At 37.4% G+C, this 12,928-nt stretch overlaps 1 pseudogene; it reads left to right on the top strand.

The window, feature by feature from the left end:
- The first annotated feature begins 5,630 nt into the window (after nt 1-5,630).
- LOC114497158 lies at nt 5,631-7,074 on the top strand (annotated as a pseudogene).
- The last annotated feature ends 5,854 nt before the right edge of the window (nt 7,075-12,928 follow it).

Genomic DNA, 12,928 nt, shown 5'->3' with positions numbered 1-12,928 from the left:
GTTTTCTTTTAAGCATTACCTTCCTTAATGTGGTCAGAGTCCTTGGGGAACATTTGAGTGATTATGGAAAGGAAGTTTGGGGAAACCAATATTTTAGAAAAAGAGGGACTTGTGCATGAAAATGCAGAAAGAGCAATGGGATGTCACATTTCATCAGATGTTAAGATGCCATGGATTGTGAGGGAAAAAGAAACACATGGTTGCTTTCTGACACCTCAATTTCAGACATGTGAAAATGAAGGGGAAAAAAAAGATGTGTATTAGGATAGCTGAGAACTCATTTGTTTTCAGAGTTCAGGGGTTGCCCTAGGCTTTTTGTGGTGGTGGTTGTTGCCCTGAGCTTGATGCTTTACCAGTACTGGTTGATTTTGAACAAGGATGTTTGGTTAGTTTTAGTAGTCTCAGTAATCATTATAGTCAATTGATAATTCTGCCACTAGCAAAGGATCTAGTTTACAGATTATTATTTGTTGAGTACTGGAGACAAGCTTTTATAATTCTTGAAACTTTCACCTATTCAATGATGGTATTTGCCTTCTATGTAGGTTGTTTAATATCTTCAGGTCAAAATACTGGTGAATATGTGATCACTTCTTGTAGTCACAGTTCCAAATTAGAGTATTTTTAATTCTTCCTTTCCAGTGACCCACACTGACAACCAAAAACATAGTTCACTTTTACAGCTCTCATCCTTCTTCACTATGCTTTCATTGGCAAGAAAAGTTCATAACAGCATGGAGTGCAAAGCTGGACCCTAGGTAATGGAAGCAAGGGAAGTCCAAAGAAATATGTCACCAGAGTGAAACTGGCATTAGGTTGGTACCTGAGAGCAGGTATACCAACAAGCAGGTATAAGAGGTAGAACTGGGAAAAGCTAATGCATAGGAAGCATGTGGTAACTGATCAAAAGGGGCTGCAGAAATGTCAGGGTTTGGTCAACTAAGCAAAATGGCTAGCAGAGAAGAGAATAGGAAATGTGCTTCTGTTAAACACTGATCCCCCTGGACAGCAGTTAATATGGTAGAAAATATTTTTTTAAATTTAAAAATCACAGCAATAAAAACAGGAGAAAGACCAGCAAATGATATCTCCACAAAAAAAAAAAAAAAATTGAAAGACAGAAGGAAGATAGCTATATCAGAGCAGAAGCAGGCACCACTTATATTGCTTGCATATGAAGATAAGGATGAGAAGGAACCAGTTTGGCTGCAGGCTCAGACATGCCTAATGGGAATTGAATACATGGAGGGAAAGCAGTATGAATGGCTGGTTGCATATGGAACATTCCTCTCATCCCGTACACACATATCCTCCCCAGCACCTGTGCACTGTTGACCAGGGATTTACCCTCCTGCAAGAGGTGAGAGGTTTATTCTCTGCAGAAATTGGCCCCAAGGGAGAGACTTCTGTATCTTTGAATTTGGGAATCAAAAACAAAACAACTATCTTCTAGCTCTAATACACTTACAAAGGTGAAAAATTCATAAAGTAAAAATGGGTAAAATTGAAATGGATATAGGCAAATTTTCAATTAGATATTTCAATATGTAAGTTATCCATAGCACTAATGGTTAGAAAATCAGTTAAGATATGTAGGATTTTCAATTAACTTGACTGGTGTTTCTGGAACACCACCCAACAACAGCATAATACATATTCTTTACAAGGTCACATTTCTGGCTTAAACAAGTTTCAGAAGGCTTAAAAGAATGGAAATCGTATAAGATGTGGTCTATCACCAGGACAGAATTATGTTAGAAATCAGTAACATCTGAACAATCCCCAAATATATGGAAATTAAACAACACACTCCTAAATGAGCCATAGGTTAAAGAGGAAGTAATGAGAAAAACTTTGAAAATACTTTAAATTGAAAGAATATATAAAAAAATTTGTGGCTGCAGCTAAAGCAGTGTGGAGTTCTATTAATATCTTGATGCAAATAAATTCAACAACTTAGGTGAAATTGAAAAAGTCCTTGAAAAGGCATGAACTGCCAAAGGAAAACTTGAATAGCCCTATTAAATGAATTGAATTTGTACCTGATGACCTTCACACACACACAGAAAAATTATAGACCCAGACCCAGGATTTAAATTCACTTGCATTTAAAGGAGACAATAATTCTATACAAACTCTTCCAGGAAAAAAAACACTTTTCAACACATTCTATGAGCCAACATTACCCACATACCAAACCCAGACAAAGACACCTCAAGAAAGGAAAATTATTTCAATATATTTCATGAACATAAATGTAAAAATTCTTTTTAAAAATAGCAAACTGAAACAGCAATTTATAAAGGGTGTCGACACAGGATCAAGTAGGGTTCATCCTAGAAATGCAGGTTTGCTTTAGCATTCAAAATCAATGTATTTCATCTTTAACAGACTCAAAAAGAAAAACCATAAATACTCTGGCACATAGAGAAGGCATTTGAAAAAAATTCACTCTTTGTGGATCAAAAAATTGGTAAATTTACACAATGGAATACTACACAGCAGAAAAAAAGGAGCTCCTACCATTCACAACAACATGGGTAGAACTGGAAAGCATTATACTAAGTGAAATAAGTCAGGCAGTGAAAGAGAAATACCCTATGATCTCACCTATAAGTGGAACCTAATCAACAAACACGCAAGCAAAATACAACCATAGACATTAAAATTAAGAACAAACTGACACTAACCAGAGAGAAGGGGGGAGAGGGATAATGGGATAATATGGAAAGGGCCATCAAGGAACATGTATAATGAACACATGGAAAAAGCCAAAGGGGGTAGGTTTGAGGGTGGGGGGCAGGGATGGGTGGAGCAGGGGGTGTGGTGGAGTGAAAATGGAGACAACTGTACTTGAACAACAGTAAAAAAAAATATATAAAAATACAAAACAATAAATTATTCAATATAAAAAAATTCACTCATTCATGATTAAAAACCAAGTTGATTAGGAATTTTTTCAAAAGATCTTATTTATTTTTAGAGGGAAGAAGAGAAGGAGGGAAACATCAATGTGTGGTTGCCTCTTACACACTCCACAGTGGGGACCTGGCTGGCAACCCAGGCATGTGCCCTGACTGGGAATTGAACCTGCAACCCTTTGTTTCACAGGCCAGCACTCAATCCACTGAGCTATGCCAGCCAGGGATTAATTGATTAGGAATTGAAGGGATCATCTTCAATCTAATAAAAGGCATCTAAGGAAGAACCTACATCTGACATCATACTTCATAGTTAAATAAAGAGTCCCTCTTCTAAAATTGGGAAGAAGGCAGATGCCTACTTGCCATTTCTAGTCAACTTTATCCCAGATGCTCTAGCCAGTGCAACAACACAATAAAAAGAAAAGAAAGGGAACTGGCAGTTCCAGAGTGCACCATGCCCATCGTATGCTGGATTTGAGGCAACCAGCCCAGACCTGGCTCTGGCAGAGCAGGATCAAGGAAGTCTATGGACAAACCAGCTCTAAAGAGAAGAAATACAGAGACCCTGACAGACAAAGGGAGAATACCAGGTTACAGGGGAGGAAGAAATTGGAGTTATGCAGCTGCAAACCAAGAAATACCAACAATCAACAGTAGCTCTGGGGTAGAAAAGAATTCTTAAAACCAGAAAGCAAAAAGTCCTATAAAAAAAACTGATATATTTACCTTAAAATTAAAAACTTTTGTGCAATATGATACAGCATAAATAAACATAAAGGTAAGCCACAGATTCAGAGAAATTTTTTGTAACCTAATGTAGTCAACTAATAAATACACAGTGGGGCAAAAGTAGGTTTGCAGTTGTGAGTTTGTGAAACATGGAGTTTACTCTTGCATTATTATTTATTAATTAGTGTATCATTTTTCATATGAACAACTGTAAACCTACTGCCCCACCCTGTGTGCAAATTATATAAAGTGCTAGAAATGAAAGGACAAGTGACCCAAGAAAACATAGGCAAATATATAAATAGAGCATTCACAGAACTGAAAACAAATGGTCAATGGATTAAAATATGACACATTTAAACAATGGAACACCACAAAAATAAATCAGTTCCATATATCAACATAGATCTCAAAATGTGGAATAAAAAATGTAAGTTAAAGAAAAAAAGTAATGCAAGTTGCAGTACAGCATATTTGTGTATAAGGAACAAAGCAAAAATATATATGATTTATGCATACATATATGTAGTAAAAAATAAAAACATGAACTGGAAAGTTATTACATTCTACTACAAGATGCTGACAGAAATATAAAGTAGCCATTTGGAAAACAATTTGGCTGTTTCTTACAAAGTGAGATATACACATCATAAAGCCAAACAATCCTACTACTAGGTATGAAAACTGTCAACTGAAGTTTGTTGGCATCAATTCACCACCAACAGGAATCCCCCGTTTGGGGTACAGTGAAGACGGAAATTTTATTCAGTGCAAACAGCTCAATTGCGACATATATAGCTCAGCTGTGAAACAGAACAATTGTGATTCAGAATTTGAGCTGCTAGGGGGGCCTGGGGAAAGGCCCCTCTCCAGCTAGACAGCTCTTTTCCTTCTCTCTGCTCTGATGCAACATCCCTGTTTTATCTTCCATGTTTCAACTCCAGCTGGGGAAACAGTCTACAATTTCCGGTGGAAAGGGAGAGTGTGCTCTCAGAGCCAGAGAGGAGCTGACTTATGTGGACAGAAGTCCCTGCCTCTGGTCCCTGATTGGTTCATCTTCAAGCAATGAGGACTTCAAATCCTCACAGTTTGATTCATCCAAAAAGCACTGTACTGATTGGTCAGAATGGAGTAGTTCTGACTGGTTTATGAAGAAGTTGATTGGGGTGGGTATATGGTTGAACAGCTCCAGTTGAATAGAAAAAGCCTCAGTCCTATTGTTTGAAATATAATTCCAGGACCTCATTTATAAGGACTGGCTTACATGGCAGGAACACAATGCAGGCAGGCAATTCAATGCAGATCCAGGTAGTTCAAGCTTCTCCCTGAACTGTAGTTTGTATAAGTGGTACATTTAGAAAAGGCTGCTAGGCCCTGTTTTTTAAAATTTGAGACCAGTTAGCCACCAGGAGCCCTTCTTAATAGGTACATTCTTCTTCAGGGTCCACAAAACATGTTTATCCAAAGGCTTTATGTGAATCCTCATAACAGGTTTATTCATAATAGGCATAATATTCAAAACAAAACCAACATAAGTGTCCATCAATAGGTGAATGAGTAAATAACTGAAATATCCATACAATAAAATACTTTTTTTTGCAATAAAACTCCTGATACAACAGGGATGAATCTTAAAAACATTATGCAGTTGAAAGAAGTCACTCCCAAAATGCTACATAATGTGTAAGAAATTCTTCTAAAAGCAAATCTACAAGGAAAGCAGTTCAGTGGTTCTTAAGGAATAAGAGGAGTGATTGCAAAGTGACATGATAAATGTAAAGGTCCTCTCAGTTGTGACACTTACATAACTACATTCATTGAACTATTAATGTAAAGTGAGTAGATTTTCTTGTATATTAATTGTACATTGTATATAAATATAAATCAGTAAAAATAATTGAAACATATACACACACATTTATCAGGGCATATCATTTTTTATTGTGATAAGAACACTTAACATGAGGTCTTTTCCTGGGAATTAGATCCTTTATCCCTGCTAGAAACCAAAAGAGGGAGATGTCTCTATGCTGCAGGATCATCCTCCGCACCGTGAAGTGCTAGTAATTTAGAAAATACTTATACAGTCCAATCAGAGCAGTTAGTTTCTTGCCAGATAAAAAAGGGAATTTTTACAGAATGGACCAGACCTTCAAGATTTTGTATCTGGTGATCTTGTAGACGGGAGCACCTGGGATGAATATAAAGGAAACTTAAAGCACCAGACAGGAGAAAGGTTAAGACTACCTCCATGGCTAAAGACAAAGATTCCCATGGGGAAAAATTACAATAGACTGAAAAATACTTTGCAGAATTTAAATCTCCATACAGTGTGTGAGGAAGCATGATGCCCCAGTAGTGGAGAGTGTTGGGGAGGGGGAGAGTATGCCACCACCACAGCCACAATCATGTTGATAGGTGACACATGTACAAGAGGTTGGAGATTTTCTTCTGTTAAGACTGTAAGAAAGCCACCTCCACTGGATGCCAATGAGACCTACAATACTGCAAAGGCAATTGCAGAGTGGGGTTTGGATTATATTGCCCTGCAATATAACTGTGGATCAAGATAATATGCCTGATGGAGGAACTGAGCACTTTGCAAAGACTGAATCTTAATTAAAGGAAAGGAATCCAAAAATTCTTATGGAATGTCTCACCCCAAACTTCCAAGGAGATCTTAAAGCAATATAAAAAGGTCACTCTCTTGGGATTAGATATGTATACACATAACATAGAAACAGTTCCAGAATTACAGAGGAAAGTTCGTGATCCCAGGGCCAATTTCTGAAGCATGTGTACTGAAGCACACCAAGAAGGTGTAGCCTGTTGTGATTTCTCAAATGTCTATAATGTTTGGTTTAGACAGACTAGAATGACGAGCTAGTATATGCAACAATGAAAGCTCTTCATAAGGCAGATGTGGACAATTTGACTTTAGGACAATATATGCAGCCAACAAAGCTCCACCTTAAGGTTCAAGAATACATTACTTCTGAAAATTTCAAATACTGAGAGAAAGTAAGAAATGAACTTGGATCTCATTATACTGCGAGTGGCCCCTGGTGTGTTCTTCATATAAAGCAGGGGAATTTTTCCTGAAAAATTTAGTGGCTAACAGAAAACAAAAGCCCTTTAACATTTAACAAGACACTCAAGATCACAGGAATTTCTAAAACCTGATTCCATTTGCTACTTGAGATGGGGGCAGAATGCATGTCCTTCACTGGATGAACCCAATTTTTTGTTTTAAGAAAAATGTCAATAAACCATGCATATTTAATGATAGTTATGTATTTGTCTTTTAGCATATCCTTTATCCCAGTAAACAATTGCTTGCTATGATATAATCATAAGACGACTTTGTAAGGGTTTACTGTTACAGTATAATTTTAAAAGTACATTAAAAACTTCTAGAAAACCTTAAAAATAAAGCATTTAACATGAGACTTTCAGCCAAGATGGAGGCATAGGTAGATACACTGTGTCTCCTTACACAAATAGAAGAAGGATAACAACAAATTTAAAAACAAAAACAACCAGAACTGACAGAAAATCAAACTGTATGGAAGTCTGACAACCAAGGAGTTAAAGAAGAAACATTCATTCAGACTGGTAGGAGGGCTAGAGATAGGCAGCTGAAGAGGAGAGGACAAGCTGTAAGGCAGTGACTGGAGGACAGAGTGGGCAAGGCAGTAGTTGGTGGACCTGGCTGTCCCACATTTGTGTGCAGTTAAACAAGGAGGACAACTGGGGAGCAATACAGACAGTGCAACCCAGTGTTCCTGCATGGGTCAAAAAGAGCCTCAAAATCTCTGACTGAAAACACCTGTGGGGGTAGCGGTGGCAGGAGAAATCCCCAGCCTTACAGGAGAGTTCACTGGTGAGGCCCAAAGGGTCCTAGAAAGTACACAAACCCACCCACCCAGGAATCAGCACCAGAAGGATCTAATTTGCTTGTGGGTAGCAGGCGAAGTGACTGAAAGCTGCAGATAGCTGAGCAAGCAGCATTGTTCCCTCTCTGACCCGTCCCTGACATACAGAGCCACAATACAGAGAAATGGGTTGCCCACCAAGGAAAATACCTAAGGCTACACCCCTAAAAATGTTGCAGGTGTGCTGACACAAAGAAATATGGCCCAAATGAAAGAATAGATCAAAACTCCAAAAATAGAACTAAGTGATAAAAAGAGAGTTAACCTATCAGATGCAGAGTTCAAAACACCGGTAATCAGGATGCTCACAGAACTGGTTTAGTATGGTCACAAAATAGAGGAAAAAGTGAAAGCTAGGAAAGTAAATAAAGAAAAGTACACAGGAAACCAACAGTGAAGGGAAGGAAATGGGGACTCAAATCAATGATTTGGAGCAGAAGGAAGAAATAAACATCCAACCAGAATAGAATGAAGAAACAAGAATGAAAAAAAAAAAAAAAAAAAAAAAAAAATGAGGGGAGGCTTAGGAACCCCTGGGAAAACTTTAAACTTTCCAACATTCAAACCATAGGGGTATGAGAAGGAGACGAAAAAGAGCAAGATATTGAAAACTTATTTGAAAAAAAAAAATAACATAGGAGAACTTCCTCACTATGGCAAAGGAAATAGACTTCCAGGAAGTCCAGGAAGCCCACAGAGTCTCAAAGAATTTGGACCCAAGGAAGCACATACCCAGGCACATCATAATTACATTACCCAAGATTAAAGATAAGGAGAGAATCTTAAAATCAGCAAGAGGAAAGGATACAGTTAGCTACAAAGGAGGTCCTATAAGACTATCAGCTGATTTCTCAAAAGAAAGCTTTCAGGCAAGAGTCTTAAAAGAAGTATTCAAAGTCATGAAAGACAAGGACCTACATCCAAGATTACTCTATCCAGCGAAGCTAGCATTTAGAGTGGAAGGGCAGATAAAGTGCTTCCTAGATAAGGTCAAGTTAAAGGAGTTTATCATCACCAAGCCCTTATTATATGAAATGTTAAAGGGCCTTATCTAAAAAAAAGATGATCAAAACTATGAACAGTAAAATGAAAACAAACTCACAACTATCAACAAGACAGGCAGTGAAGGACAAATACCATATGCTCTCACCTTTAAGTGGAACCTAATCAACAAAACAAATAAACAAGCAAAATATAACCAGAGACATTGAAATTCAGAACAAACTGACAGTAACCAGAGGGGAGGAGGAAGGGGATAATGGATGGAAAAGGGGAAGGGCTTTCAGGAACAATTATAAAGGATACATGGACAAAACCAAGGAGGGGATGGTACTAGGGGAGGGAGGTGGGGATGGCTGGGGTGGGGGGAGTGGGGGTGTGCAAATGCAGACAACTGTATTTGAACAACAATAAAATAATTTAGAAACAAAAAAAAGGAAAAAACAACTGAAATTAAAAAGAAAAACAAACTAAGCAAACAGCTAGAATAGGAATAGAATCATAAATTGAGATCTATCAGTGGGGAAGGGAAAGAAGGAGAATGGGGGAAAAGGTACAGAAAATAAGAAGCATAAATGGTAGGTACAACATAGACAGGGGCAGGTTAAGAAAAGTATAGGACATGAAGAGGCCCAAGAACTTATATGTATGACCCATGGACATGAACAAAGGGGCAAAAATGCTGGTGGCAGGAGTGATGCAGGGTGGAGGGGAATAAAGGGGAGAAAAAATTGGGACAACTGTAATAGCATGATCAATAAAACATACCTTAAAAAATAACACTTAACATGAAATCTACCTACTTGATAATTTTTTTTATTTTCAGGAATTTTATTTGTTTGTTTATAAGTATAAAAATAAATATTTTTGCCTGCAAGGCTTCTATTGAGAAATCAGCTGATAGTCTTAGAGGAACTCCTTTGTAGGTAACTGTCTCCTCTTGCTGCTTTTAAGACTCTTTCCTTATCTCTAATTTGGGGTAACTTAATTATGGTGTGTCTTGGTGTGTTTCATCTTGGATCCAACTTCTTTGGGATTCTCTGACCATCCTGGATTTGCATATCTAGTTCCTTGGCCATATTGGGTAAGTTCTCCTTTATTATTTTGTCAAATATGTTTTCAATTTCTTGTTCTTCCTCTTCTTCTGGCACCCATATGATTCAGATGTTGGAACATTTAAAGTTGTCCCAGAGGTTCTCCAGCCTCTCCTTATATTTTGCATTTGTGTTTCTTCATTCTGTTCTCATTGAATGTGTATTTCTTCCTTCTGATCCAAATCATTGACTTGAACCCAAGCTTCCTTCCCTTCACTGTTGGTTTCCTATATATTGTCCTTTATTTCACTTTGTATAGCCTTCTTCCTTCCTTTTGCAACAAACAACCAGAACTGCTAGAAAATCAAAGTCCATGGAAGTCCAACAACCAATGAGTTAAAAAGAAACATTCTTCTTCCTCAGAAAACTAAAAATAGATCTGCCTTTTGACCCAGCAATTCCATTGCTGGGACTCTATCCTAAGAACACTAAAACACCAATACAAAAGAACCTTTGCACCCCGATGTTCATAGCAGCACAATTTACAATAGCTAGGTGCTGGAAGCAACCTAGATGCCCATCAGTAAATGAATGGATCAAAAAACTATGGTACATTTACACAATGGAATTCTATGCAGCAGAAAGAAAGAAGGAGCTCATACCCTTTGCAACAGCATGGATGGAGCTGGAAAGCATTATGCTAAGTGAAACAAGCCAGGCAGTGAAAGACAAATACCACATGATATCACCTTTAACAGGAATCTAAACAACAAAACAAAACAAAACAAAAAACTAGCAAAATATAACCAAAGACACTGAAATAGGGGATAGTCTGACAGTGGCCAGAGGGGAGAGAAGAGGGAATTTCAGGGGGGAATGGGTAGGGATTACAGGAACAAATTTGGAGGACACATGGACAAAAACTAAGGGTGGGGGGAAGGGGGGAGGGTTGGGTGGAGGGGCTGAAACGGGAGTAGGGGGCAGAAAACTGTACTTGAACAATGATTGAAATAAAAAAAAAAAAAAAAAAAAGAAACATTCTTCCTCTTAACAAATTTCTAAGTGCTGAATACAGTATTGTTATCTATAGGTACAATGCTGAACAGCAAATGTCTACAACATTCATTTATACCTATGGAACAGCAAGTCCCTACCTGTCCCTCCCTTGGTCACGACCAGTCTACTTTCTGTTACTGTAAGTATGACTATTGTATGAGATACAAATGCACATCATTTTGGAATATTAAAACACTTTGTTGTTTTGCAGGACCTTTTAGTTTTCAGTGGTGGCAGACTGCCTTCCTGTTGAAAACTGGAGTTAATGTTCTGTGCTACCAAGCAAAAGCTAACCAATGGGTTTCTCTGAGCTCAGGGGAACATTCTCCATACAAATTTTTGCTCAGAGTTTCCCTGGGACACCAATTGATCCCTATGTACCTGTGAACACTCTGACTCACTTACATGAGTTTTCTTCCCAAAGCTCTGAGCCTATACAAGTCTCAAAACATTGCAAAAGTCTACAGTCTTGATTTGTTAATGTCCTTTGATACTTCACCTTCTTGAACATCCACCACTAGGTCCTAATTTGGGGGAATCTGATGTAATACTCCTCCTTTTATCCAATAAAAGTTCATTCATCTTCCTTCATTTTCTTTAAATCTTTTTATTATGGAAAATTTCAAACAGCAGATACTAGACAGAAAAATAAAATATCACTTCATGAACTAATCACTCAGTTTCAAATGTTATCAACTCATTTTCTTATGCTGTTTTCATCTCCATCTCTTACAAGTATCACAAGGATTCATATTTACAAGACTTATCAGTTATACTTCCTAAAGTTTTTTGTTCACAGGACACTGTTAATATCAACAAGAACTCATGAGTTATAATACATGTGTTGATTAAAACAATGATAAAAATCTCAAAAGTAAATTTATTCTCTTATTTTAGTGATATAGTAATCAGCACATATGTTTATAATAAATGAGTGGCTATTAAAAAACTATAAAACTAAATGCTCATCACACCAACAGTTAGCAAAGAGATTGTATATATCAACAGTTAATGGGCAAAGCTGACTATGTATTAGGGACAAAGTGAATGCTACATATCCATGCAGTTCTAGGAGTGTGGCATACTGTTTCTCATGAGGCAGATTGTCTCATAATCAAAAGTGTGTGTCTGTGCGTGTGTGTTTACAGTATCTCCCCTCATCTATAGGAGATATGTTCCAAGACCCCCAGGAGATGTCTGAAACCATGGATAGTACCAAACACTATTTATACTATTTTTCCTATACATACATACCTACAATAATGTTTAATTTATAAATTAGGCACAGTAAGCAATTAATAATAGCTAATAATAAAATGAAACTATTACAAAATATACTGTAATAAAAGTTATGTGAATGCTGTTTCCCGCTCAAAATATTGTACTGTACTCGCCTTTCTTATGATGATGTGATATGACAGGATGCCATATGATGAGTGATATGAGGTGAATGATATAGGCATTGTGACATAACATTAGGCTACTATTGACCTTCTGACAATACGGCTACTAAGTGACTAAATGGCAACTAGCATATAAATTATGGATATGCTGGAAAATGGTGTGATTGATGTCCCAGACAGTACAAAGGGAGATTTCATCACATTACTCAAAATAGCATGCAATTTAAAACATAAATTGTTTATGTTTGGAACAAGGCCACCATTGATGACATCTCCGAGGCCCATAGCTATCTCACCCTGACCTCTGGAAAGATACCTTGCTCACCAAATATCCCTATCAGGAATTCACTGACCATCTTGTAATGACCCACCAAAGGGTCTGTGCAGAGGACCCAGGCTCCAGCTGTGACCACCACATAATTTTATACAAGAAAAATAAAGTGCATTAAGCCTGTTGGAAAAATAAAATAAAAATAAAACTGAAGAGCCACCCTTAATTTATCTTATTTCCTCACACAATAAATTCAGTTCATCAGCAAGTCCCTACCATTTTTTAATTATAAAATATATCCTAAAACTGACCCTTTTGCTCCACGTCCACCAGCATCAGGCCACCATCATTTCTTCACTGGCTTTACATCAATCATCTCTTAACTCCACTTTTACCTCTACAACTAGTCTCCACACAGCAGCAAGAGGTTATATTTTAAAACATATAAATCTGGTCACATCTTTTCCCTGCTCAAGAGATCTCTAATGGCTTTTCATTACACACAGAGTAATATCTACATTCTTCAACTTGTCCCCTGGGTCCTATTTCCCATTAACTTAATCTTATGACAGCATTG

This window comes from Phyllostomus discolor, chromosome 5, assembly GCF_004126475.2.
Source record: "Phyllostomus discolor isolate MPI-MPIP mPhyDis1 chromosome 5, mPhyDis1.pri.v3, whole genome shotgun sequence".
NCBI classification, from domain to species: domain Eukaryota; kingdom Metazoa; phylum Chordata; class Mammalia; order Chiroptera; family Phyllostomidae; genus Phyllostomus; species Phyllostomus discolor.
This window is presented reverse-complemented; position numbering and strand designations above follow the sequence as displayed.